Raw genomic sequence first — 12,732 nt, 5'->3', positions numbered from 1 at the left:
AGTGCTACTATTGTTTTCAGTGTGTTGACTGATCTGTGGAGCTTTGGGATGTACACCTCTAGGAAAAATTCCTCATATTAACAAAGCAGCATGGATTAGAGGAAAGGGGCAGGACAAATTACTAAATCCTTACTTGGGCAAAGCTCCTGCTTGTCTGTGGTATTGCTACTCAGATAATTGTAGCGTATAGAGATTTTAATCTGATTAACAAGATATTGAAATATATACCAAAACAAGGTGGCTACACTGTCATCATTTCTGATTTCAGCACTGAAAATCAGATTAGATAAGGGTTTCTGTCACTCTGTATTAAGCTTTTACATTTTTGTATAGCAGGTATAGAGAACAAGAGCTTCAGAAGTATTTCTTTAAATGTAAAAAGTTTTCTGCTTTGCATATTAGAGCAATGCTTCAGTAACCAATTAAGACTGAATGATTTCACTGCAGCCAGACAGTGAGGGAATTAACCTGAACCTGTGGTGAAGTTCACATATCCTAGCCCAGACAGCAGCCAGTTTCTGTATTCTATGAATACTCACGCTTGTCACAAGCTGTCTGCATCCAGTTTCTAAAGGAAATTGGTGTGCAGACTGGCTAACTCCATATTTAACGCTAGCTTCAGCAGTAATTAAAAATTAGGAGAGATCTTCAGGAAATAACTTAATTATGCATGCAAAATGCGCCACCTAAATTTGGACGCACAATTAGATGACTAATCACAGTTTGAAAAGGTTGAGAATTGCTGTCGCACACTTACAAGGATGCTGGTGACCTATCCTATCCCAGATGCCTGTACTTGGCTGTTTAGAAGCTTCCCAGTTTGTTTGCTACTAAGGTCTTAGTCAGATATTTGCCACACCTGTAACAAAAGATAAATGCCTGACAAACTGTTTACGCTGGCAATGCTAGCGTCAACATCAATAGTCCAGATACTTCAATATCCAAATTCCTTTGCTCACTAATGGGACTATTCTTATCCCAAAATTTTGCAGTTTCAATGCAAGTTTCTCCAGAAAATTGTGTTTGCAACACATCAGTGTTATTACAAAGTGAATCTCCATTTGGGCTACCCATATGAAGCTTGGGGGGGTAGAAGGAGGGCAGGGAATGGTGTTACCTCTGTCCTGAAACTACTGTCTCACTTCAAAAGCAATGTTATTTAAGGGCAAATATCAGCAAATTTAGGAATACATTTTTACTGCACGTTTTGCTGCATTTCCCAGTGTGACATCACAAGATGTTGATCTCTAGTCATTTGACAATTTTAATAAGCTACTGCCTAGCCATCTTACTAGCTCACCCCAGATTAATTCCAGTTTCATTTTTTCAGGGATCACTTAATCTTCTAATGGAGGTTCTCAGTGCGGTTAAATTTGGTTTGCAGGAAAACTTCAGTTTTAAAATATAATCAGTTCTTGCCAGTTCACTCAGAGGCTTTTTTAAAGTTTTTGTTTTGTTTTGGTTTGCATTGTTTTGGTTCATTTAATATGTTCATATCCAGAACACATAACCACAACAAACATGTTTCATTTCTCACTGTTTAAGTGAAAGCTTGAAACACACAACAGCTGTCATCAGCTGTTAAAGGATTTTCATTCAACAGATAAAAAGTACAGAACAGGGGTTCTTCAGGTCACAGAGCAAGTGACTGATAAGTGTGAATGACTAGCAGTCATTTCTCCCAGTGTCTGCTTCAGCTTCCACTGCTTTTCTATGGAAGCAATAGCATGTATATCTGACTACAAAAACGATTTACTGCATGATTATAAAAAACCCCAGAGGAGCAGACTAGCTTTCTGCTTTTTTCTTGTATTTTTATTTCACTGCTTCTGGAATCAACTGACATAACAACTGCTTTGATTGAAATACACCCCTGAAGGCAGACTATGCTTACTTCATAAGCTACTTAAGAGTGTAATAAGTCACATTACACACCAAAATGTGCCAAACAACATCATATCTCACTAAAATGCTGAAAAGACATGATAGGGAAAACTATTTTTTTTTAGATTAACCATTTGGACATCTATAGAAAGTGTTTCCTATGAGAAATTTCACAGTGGTGTGGTCAGGTTTGCCATTTTTTCTTCCTATCAAAAGGGAGAAATACTACAAATATAGGCCAAATTCCAATGCTGTAATCTACAATGAGTAACATTTTACTTTGAAAGTAAACTTTAGTAATCATATTCTCTTGAATGGAACAATTTGGAAATAAAATATCAGTCAAGTCAGTCAGAACATTCCCCTCTCTTTAGGCGAAATAATATTTCTGCAAGATCAGGGTTAACAAAATTGGAAAATTCCTTGGAGATGCCCCTCCAACTAATACCCTATGAGGAATGTGACAAGTTGAAGTGTATACTCGCCACCAAGAGAATTTCATGTCCCTTCCAAGTGTTTGAGACAAAAGAAAGTACAAGTAAATTGAATAGGAACATGAAGCTGATATCTGAAGTTAGACAGGAAGTCCAGAATCCAAATTCAAACAATACTTTCTGATACACTTAGACTGGATGGTGCCTCCCCTGGTAAATATTCCCATTTTTCTTATACTACTAAACATATCAAATAATAGAAAAACCTGTCCAATTAATGTTCCATCTAGAAACTCAGTACTGTGACTACAGTCAAACACTGTGTTAATCAAAGCCATTTCTATAACACATGGGAATCACACTAGTATGGTGATGATATATAAATATGACTGAAGGCCTAAATCTGTCTCATGTATGTGGAATGATAATGCTGCTCTCCAAGTTGAAAACTTGGTTGGCAAGTTTGTTCCTGGAGTTTTCTCCGAATCAATTGTAATACAGTTCCAGGAAATAAGACAGATAAAGACTTCATTATATCAATATCTCTGATGATTTCTTTAAGGACTTTCCATACACTGAAGAGTTGTATTTTTATAAATCAAAAAATGTTTTGAACAACTTTGATTTTATTATTCAGTATGCTATAATAACTTTGGTTTTACAAGTAACCAGAGCAATAGCAGCCTAAGGTACATTTGCAATAAGTGAAGCCCAGCATTTCCTTCTCCTCTATCATATGTGACTGGATAATCCCAGTCCTGGCAATGCTACTTAAGCATTGGTTTAAGCAATGGAATGAGAGTTTCCCCAGTGAGTGACAAGTGAGTTCATCTAGCACTCTGAGATGTACACATTTTGATGTACTTATACACCTCAGATGCGCTACTAGTAAATTAGAAAGGCATCTTATACTTCTGACAAGGTTACAGAACAAAATAGTGTCAGACCATAAGAAGCAGAAATGCAGTGAAAACTACCTTTAATAGGGGTTAGAGTGCTTGAAGTGTTTTGTTGCACTTTCATTCTTCAGGAAATCATATTTTACAATCCTCTCCCAAAAAAAACTTAACATCTGTCTTGTATAATTATCACTGAAGACCACTACCACAAACATATTTATAATTTTGAAGAGGATATTCAAGACATGAATGATGAAATGTATAGGATATCAAGAAACAACTAAAAATGTTGTGTTTGCAAAACAAAAATAAAAGACAAATATTAGCATAATGTGTACTTAAAAATGACATTTCAAACCCCTTGAATTTTCTTAGGTGGTTCTAAATAAGAATATATACAACCTTTTTTCCTGGAATACACAAACAATGTATACTGTGTCCTAATGCTGTAAATGAAATCTTTGTACATCACTATCAGTACCACCACTGGCTGTCCCTGATATGTTGTTCTTTGTAAATTAAACTGTTGTTACAGCATGCTATCCATTGATAAATGAACAACGGCGCTAGACAGCCCCAGTACAGCCCACAAGCCACTGTCTTCTCAGTGCAAATACAGCCAGCTTCTTCATATGTGTTAACTTATATATATATATATGGATATATTATTTTCAGTCTTTATAACTGTTCAAATTTTGGTGACTAGAATGTATATGACATTTGAAGAGAAGAAAAAAAAGAAAAAAATTACAAACCAAAAAAGCAGGGTACCAGGTGACAGCCTTGTTGTTGCATTTATCTCATAAGTAATGTGTCCATTTTTTTCCATAACAAGCACATCGTGTATTGTGTGTGTCCACTCAGTCATTGATGTAATTTCTGCACTTTTCCAATTTCTCACAATGACACTTTTCAATGCCATGATCACGGCTGAGAGCAGAGGTCATCACATTGCCTCCTGGTCAGCAATTTCAGTCATAGCCAAATAAAAGATGTGTCAATTTGAGTTCGGTTGTTTTGGGAAGTGTTGGTTGTTTTTATTTTGATTTGTTTTGGTCTAAGTGACAGACTTTCTGGATGAAGACATTCACCACTCAGTCTTCCTCCTTTCAAACAATTTGTGATATATTTATCTTTCTGGTGTTAAGTTTCTTTTATGTGTTTATTTATAAAAAGATGATGACACATATAGCACACTATTTTAATTTTTAATTTGTAGCACTGTAAAAGAAGATACTCTGTTCTGTTACACCTTACCTAAGACTGTGTAGTGATTTGAAATAAAAATTGAAGAAAATAAAAGAAAAAATATTTGAGGTTTCTTTTTTTTGCTTATCTGCTTTTTTCATTAGTGGTAAAGATACAAATCACAGTATTAACATAAGGCATGTCCATAAAGATATTTTCCATATAAAAATAACAAAATCTACCTCTGGTATGCATTCTTTTTTCTTTCCTTATTCTTTTGAGGTTTGTCTTTGCTACATGGCCTATAGTAAACAAAATGGGCTAACTCTGTCTCCCAACTGAAAATATCAGCTTCTTCTTCTAAACAGACAAAAAGCAAGACTTTAGAGCCTCTGCTAGTTCATTTTATGGTCCTGAGATAATAATAAACATCTAGAAAAGTACAATTTTTTATGACTAAAATGCTGTTTAAAACCAGATCATTCCTACAAGCTGGTATTAGACCCTAAAAGTTAAGAGTTTATAGTGACAACAGATGCTTTTTGATTCTCACAGTATCTTGTTTTACTTTAGAGTGATGTTTCCTATTCACAGACTGTTAATAGAAAGAAAAACCAGAAATAACCTAGTGATAGCCGTGCAGAGTTTTCTGAACTGTTTCTTGATCTGACCCATGCCATGATAAGGCAAATTCAGAAAACTCTGATAGGTAAATCTTACAGAAGTCCTCCAACCATGTTAATAGCTTCATATATTTGAAACTCATTATAAGGAATGTAAAATTAATTTGCTTTAAAGAACATTTTATTTCATAAGTGATGTTAAACACTGTTTAGAAAAAGTTCATTGTTGAATCCCTTTGCAACAAACATACACATACAAGGGGCATAGCTCTTTAAACAGACACACTGGACATCAATATAGTAGGGCCAAAAGAAATCAATATGATTCTTAACATATGCTACTCCTTCCTTGGTTTCAAGTAAAGGTTACCCTCCGAATGTGTGAAATGAATAACATAAATATTATTTACCGCACTTTTTTGCTTTCCTACTCTTGCTTAGAGTGAGAAAATTAATTTTAAAGATATGCCCATATAAGACAGCATTAGAATCATAGAATCACAGAATAGTTAGGGTTCGAAAGGGCACCTCACACTAAACCATGACACCCAAGGCTTCGTCCAACCTGGCCCTGAACACTGCCAGGGATGGAGCATTCACAACCTCCCTGGGCAACACATTCCAATGCCTCACCACCCTAACAGGAAAGAATTTGCTCCTTATATCCAATCTAAACTTCCACTGTTTAAGTTTCAACCCATTACCACTTGTCCTACCACTACAGTCCCTAATGAAGAGTCCATCCCCTGCATCCCTATATGCCCACTTCAGATACTGGAAGGCAGCTATGAGGTCTCCATGCAGCCTTCTCTTCTCCAGGCTGAACAGCCCCAACTTTCCCAGCCTGTCTTCATACGGGAGGTGCTCCAGTACCCTGATCAGCCTTGTGGCCTTCCTCTCGACTTGTTCCAGCAGATCCATGTCCTTTTTATGTTGAGGACACCAGAACTGCACACAATACTTCAAGTGACGTCTCACAAGAGCAGAGCAGAGGGGTAGGATCACATCCTTCAACCTGCTGGTCAAGCTTCTTTTGATGCAGCCCAGGATACAGTTGGCTTTCTGGGTTGTCAGCGCACACTGAAGCCAGCTCATGTTCATTTTCTCATCTACCAGAACCCCCAAGTTCTTCTCCGCAGGCCTGCTCTGAATCTCTTCTCTGCCCAACCTGTAGCTGTGTCTGGGATTGCTCCAACCCAGGTGTAGGACCTTGCACTTGGCATGGTTAAACTTCATGAGGTTGGCATCAGCCCACCTCACAAGTGTGTCAAGGTCCCTCTGGATGGCATTCCTTCCCTCCAGCGTATCAACCGAACCACACAGCTTGGTGTCATCGGCAAACTGCTGAGGGCGCACTCAATCCCACTGTCCATGTCAATGACAAAGATGTTGAACAAGACCGGTCCCAACACTGATCCCTGAGGGACACCACTCGTTACTGGTCTCCAGCTGGACATTGAGCCATTGACCACAATTCTTAGTGTGTAGCCATCCAGTCAGTTCTTTATCCACTGAGTGGTCCATTCATCAAATTGATGTCTTCCAATTTAGAGACGAGGATATTTTGTGGGACACTGTCAAATCCTTTGCTCAAATCCAGGTAGATGACATCAACTGCTCTACCCCTGTCCCTCAGTTCTGTAGCTCCATCGTAGAAGGCCACCAAATTGGTCAAGCAGGATTTCTCCTTAGTGAAGCCATGCTGGCTGTCACCAAGCACCTTGTTGATTCTCCTGTGCCTTAGCATGCCTTCCAGTAGAATCTGCTCCAAGATTTTGCCAGGCACAGGGGTGAAAGTGACTGGGCTGTAATTGCCTGGGTCATCCATTCTCCCCTTCTTGAAAATGGGGATTATATACATACTTCTGCCCCCTTTCAGTAACAAAATGCCTATCTATCTGAACTTCCTCTTTAGTAGCCTCAAAACCTGATTTTTTTATTTATTTGTTGTTTTCCACTGGGAAGTGAGAGGACAAAATATTTTCCCAGTTACATTCACCAACAGATACATGAAATATCAGTAAACTCCTACCGCAGTACCTCTTTTTGTTTCCCTTAAATATGAAAGCCAAACCAATACAAATACATAATAACTCTGAATTATTTCCACCTCAGGTCTTTCCATTGCTGGGATGAAACAAAGCTTGATAAATAGCCATTCATATATTGTGAATCTATTGCTCTTAATTCAGGGAATGTTTATGAGAGAAGTGTGAAACAGACAGAGCTTCAAGGCCAAGCTCTTTCCACAACGAATGCTCTTTTTGACCCCACATGGACCAGTACAAACACAAAGGAAAGGTTTGTCCTGAATGTAGGAGGAGTTCTTATAGCTCATGGCAAAATAAATAAATAGGTAGATAAATAAACAAATAAATAAATCAATCCATCACATTCTTACTGGAATATAAAAAATGTAAGAAGAGGGAAGAGACAGGTTGGAGGCAGGCTTAGATTTCTGTTCAAAGCACAAAAAACAAGACAAGTAGCTGACCTGTCACTAGCTGTAGTGATGTGAGGAAAGCATCTTTTAGACTGTTAAAGTCTGAATATCAAGAGAGAGGCATACCAAGGCAGTCCATTCAGGTCTTTTAGGAGAATTGCCTCTTATGAGAACAGAAGCAAAAGAGTGCAATGATAATTAAGTAACATACCACGGTAGGCCAGGAAATACTGCTTACAAACACTTAAAACACATAGACCAATGTCTCTAATGAAGAAACATAAAAAATATGTCAGATTTTTCATTAACAATAAACCCCAATTTCTCTGCTAGAAAACAGAATAGCAATATAATACTACAAAATTATTTATGTCTGGCCTAAATGCTATTTATTACTCTTGCCAGCTGTAATATTTTTGGCCAGATATAGCAATATTACAAGCGGTGTGGGATTACTCATGTCTGTTCAGTGAATCCAGAATGGTTTCCTTGCCAATACAGATTTCACACTGAGCATTTTAAGTCTGTAACGTAAACAAGTGTAAGAGTAATTGCATGTGAACGAAAAGAGTCTCCCCTGGGGAAAAGGCTATAACTTTTCTAACACAGCAAGGGAACACATTTAAGGTCACATAATTTTTACTCCAAAATCTAAAGTGCTCAGGATGCTTAATGCTAGTAATATTTCTGCAGAAACTGAGAAAGAACAGATTTCTGAGAACTCACCTCAAATACGTCTTCAAAGATCTTTCTCCAGATTACAAAGTTGTTAAAACTGCAGTGATTGACCTTGGCATATTAAACCTTCTTTTATTTAATCTTTTAGCTAGGTGTAGCAAAACAGGAATTAAAAAAAAAAAAACCAAAAAACACACACACACAAAAACAACAAAAAAAAAAAAAAAGAAAAGAAAAAAGACAAAAGACAATAGGGGAAAAAAACAAGACAACCTTTTTTCTCTCTGAGGCATGCTACTGTAGGTTCTTGTATATGGCTACAAGGTAGCTCCTCTGTTATCACCTGATTCTAAACCTGTCAAATGGAAATCATCCAGACAAACTCTGCCTAAGATCTGCTTTGTTGATTTTGGTATTGGTTATGTTTTGGTTTTGTTTGGTTTTGTTTTCAAGATTATTTTTTCTTTGTGGTTAGAGTAAGACACAGGAACCCAATGAAACTCACATTCAAGTTAATAATCTCCAAGAGTGCTCACAGCAGATGATTTTGGTGGCTTGCTGTGGCATGATTTATGCCATTTCACTACCTCAAAATGCATATTATTTTTTATACCAATTAGTTTAGGGACACCAAGATCCACTTGAGTACTGCACTGTGTTATTAGCAGGTATGTTATCAAACTGCTGAGCACATTTACTTGGCTAATAGCTTTGAAAACTTACACTGTCACTGTTCCCCCCCATCCCCACTCCTGCCTAACAGAAATAATCCTCCCTTCTCTTCCCTCCCCTGTTCAATGTCATGCTTTTTGAGTAGCATCTACAGACAGATTCCTTGGTCTTTAATATTGTAACTTAAGCCTTTACATCCTTGTGGCTGGAGAATGAATGTAGAAGCACTCTGTATGCATGTACATACTTGTAGCTTATTAATGACAGCATTTTTTTTCTTCTTAATATTCTGCCCATGTTCCTGTTCACAGGAAGGCTGAATGATGTAGACTGTTTCATGAAATCTTTGCCTTGACGATTTTTGCTTCCTTTATCCACGTCAGCATGAGTTACAATCAAGAAATAAAAGCCCATTTTTAAGGTATTGATAGGAACAGCATAGTGGTTTCCCCCTCAGCCCTCCCCTGGACTCTCTCCCTTTTCTTTTTTTGAGCAAATGATAAATTTTATGTAAGGCTTTCTTTGGGAATCAGATTGATTTTGTTTTCCTGTTCAGTGCTCATCTGTAAATCCTGTCGAAGGGAAGTCTTCATACAAGTCAGCTTCTTCTGAAAGTTCATCTACATTCTGAAAAGTCATTCCAAATCATTCTGCTTTTTGCAGATATTTGCCCCCAGTTCTGAACCTTTTCATGGTTCTGTAATGTAGAGCTAACAGAATACTTGATGATAATGCCACATACATTAAACTTTTTGCAGAGACCTACTTTTTTTTTCTTCTTTTTCATTGAAAAGTAAGATAAGCAGAGTTAGTTGTTTCTGTATTACTATTTTGGGATGATGTTTATAACTTACTATGAAGCATTTGCTAAGTTTCCAAGCATTACTCAAATAGCTTGCCACACTGTGATACAGAATGTGAGATTCCTTTTATCCTGTGAGCTATTTTAAATCTTATAAAATCCTTGAAGAAAGAGTATATAAACCACTAGATTTTCTTCAGTAAAAATTAGCTAGTTTATCTAACCTAAGTCTGAGGTGCAAACTGTGCTTGAAGAAAGTAAAAGTTTATTTTAGCTTAATTTTTGCTGTAGATAACCAGATTCACAAGCCCAGGAACAGTATTCCTACACATGCTTATTATTAGTGCCATATATTTTTGATCAGCCATGCTTGAATAGGATTTGCTTTGAATGAATGTCTTATAATACGTTGGCAGTTCTAGTTTTATAAGCTCCCCAAAGAACATGGAGACAATTCTTCAATGATACCCCAAGGATACCCAGGAGGCTTTAAATCTGCCCGTTTGTCAACATATGTATTCTAAAATATAACATTTTACATACTTTCCTTATTTTCCCAAATAGTACACAAAACAGATAAAGCTGATATTTGAGAAGGTCAAACTGTTACCTGTATCAAACACTGAAAATGTAGGAATAACCTTGGATTCCTTATTAACAGGGACACTGAAGAAGCTGGTGGCCTCCATAGTATACAAGAATTTTGGATCAGTCTCATGAGTAGCCATTTGGGTCAGCTACAGATTGACAGTAGTTATTCTTTTTACACAGCGCTTTCTACTAGTACTCGTAAGGACACTAATCCGCTAGAAGCTATATACATAGAGCAATCAGGAAACCCATCTCCATCTAATAGCAGATTACAATACAACTATATTATGCTTGTTATTGTCACAGTTTAATGTCACTGCCAGCATGGCAAAGTGCATAGTAAAATGCATCTACTACAAATGCCTGCAGTAACTTACCCTTTGCATATGATGTTCCTTCATTCATAGCGATCATCAATATTTGATGTCTAACAGGAAAGTTCTAATAGGGGAAACTGATACCTCATGTGAAACCATACACATAAAGCCTGTTTCCCTAGATAAACAATTATCAAAAGCAAGCACTTCCCTTATCTGTACTTTTGAGTCTTTCTCTCCAGAATATTCTGTACCTAAGCAATCCTGCTGCATATCTTCTTCACTTAGTTTACTAAACAGCTCCAAATTCCTATTTTTTTGCAGAGAACAGACCTCACAACAGTCACAAATTCTCTTCCTATCAGGCCTTCTGGGTAGTGTAAAACTATAGGTGTTAGCTGTTTCTATTTTTATGTTATTGTCTCTAGTTGCTTCAATACATAAAAGGAGCTAAAACTACTTTTTCAATTTAGAAATAAAAATCTCACCCCATTTGTAATTATCTGTGTAGCAAAGACAACTTTGAACATGCAATGTAAATACCACGTCTTCATGCATATATTCTACAAGAGACCTTTAAAAGGTTTGGAGACATGCTTGAGGTTACTGCCCTTTAAAAAAAACAGTGGTCAAAATAAAGGGTTATTTTAATAGGTCTTATACTCTGTAGACCTTATGGAAATTAACTCAGAGTACATAACATGCTTTCTTACATATTCAAAACACGCATATTGTTATAATTTTTATCTTACAACATGCAGAGATCATTATGTACTTAAACAGTAACTTAAGTTAAAATGTTATGCAAACAGAAATGTGATGTAAAGCAACCAGGGAATATTCTGTTCTGGGATGTTAAACCAATAACACCATTAAACCATGGCAGAGAACCAAGATAGCAATTATAGACAACAATGTCATAAAAGTGAATAACCCTCTATCTTCTTTCATTTATACCTATGTGTATATAACCAGAAAATAGAGATCTTTTTTGCAGATATATACATTTGGGTTTATTTTTTATGCACGTAATATGCATGCCAAAGTTACTGTATGATACAGGGGGAGGGAAGCCAGCTTTTCTGTTCACCACCTATAATTGCCTTCCTGAGAAATCTGAGCTAGAAAAGCAACATGTGAGTGACATAATCACAGATCACAGGTGAACAGAATTCTGTCCTCATAATGAGAACTTTCAAAAATTCTTCTTAGAGGTACCTCATAGTTATTCTCATTGAAAACTTGCTTGTCTGCTCCTCAAAAAAATCCAAACCAAACCAAAACACCATCCACAGATTTTTAGGGGTATGTGAATAACATTAGTATTTACTGCAAAAGAAACTGCAAAAGCAGTCCTAGATTTTTTGGCCGAATTTGAAGAACACTAGGAATCATACAAGCAGGTTTTAGTGCTTTTCTTTAATATACTGTATAGCAGGGGATGATGGCTTGTACAGTAAACCAAATAAAAAATATTCCTAAACCCTTCTAAATTCCAGAATGTGACTCCGTAACTAGAATAGGGTTTCAGTGTCAATCATAGGTAAACTAAAGGGCTCTTCCCCTTATTCCTACTCCCTTCTCCCTGAATTTTAAGAGCATGTTCCTGCTTTTTGACTGCATGGGAACAATTTATAGTGTAGACACCAATTTAGTTTGATTTTACCTACTGATGTAGACAGTTTAATCACTTTGTGAAAACAATGGAATTGGAGATCTATCTGTTCACCATTAGGAAAGTGAATACAAGCTGAAGCAGTCATTAGCATTAACTTGTTGTGGACAGAAGAGGGGTATACTAACCACAGTGAAGGATAAATGGATTCCACAGTTACCTACAGGGGTGAGGTTAAACGTTGAACAGAAATATAGAAAGGAAATTTCTATAGCAGGATACATTTCATGTTGAAGTTCTTGCCTCAGATGACAAATTTGTCTTCAGGGAAAAAATGGGATATTGTGATCAACGAGAACAGTCACTGTAATGAAAAAGTTTATTTCAAGCTTAACCTGTCTATATTTAGTTAGGTGCTAGGAAAAAAAAAAGCCAAAACTAACGGGGGTGACTGTAAAACTATACAGAGCAGTTGTTTCTCAACAGCCTTGATTTCATTTTCCACTTCGATATTCTTTCAGAAACTAAACTCCTTTCTTGCAAATTCCTCCCTGCTGTGAGGAGTTTGCAAAAAAGCTGCATTATA

The sequence above is a fragment of the Neopsephotus bourkii genome, unplaced genomic scaffold, assembly GCF_033783945.1.
Source record: "Neopsephotus bourkii isolate Nb327-2 ecotype Australia unplaced genomic scaffold, CSIRO-AGI_Nbou_v1 NB_1346, whole genome shotgun sequence".
NCBI classification, from domain to species: domain Eukaryota; kingdom Metazoa; phylum Chordata; class Aves; order Psittaciformes; family Psittacidae; genus Neopsephotus; species Neopsephotus bourkii.
Note: the sequence above shows the minus strand (reverse complement) of the source record.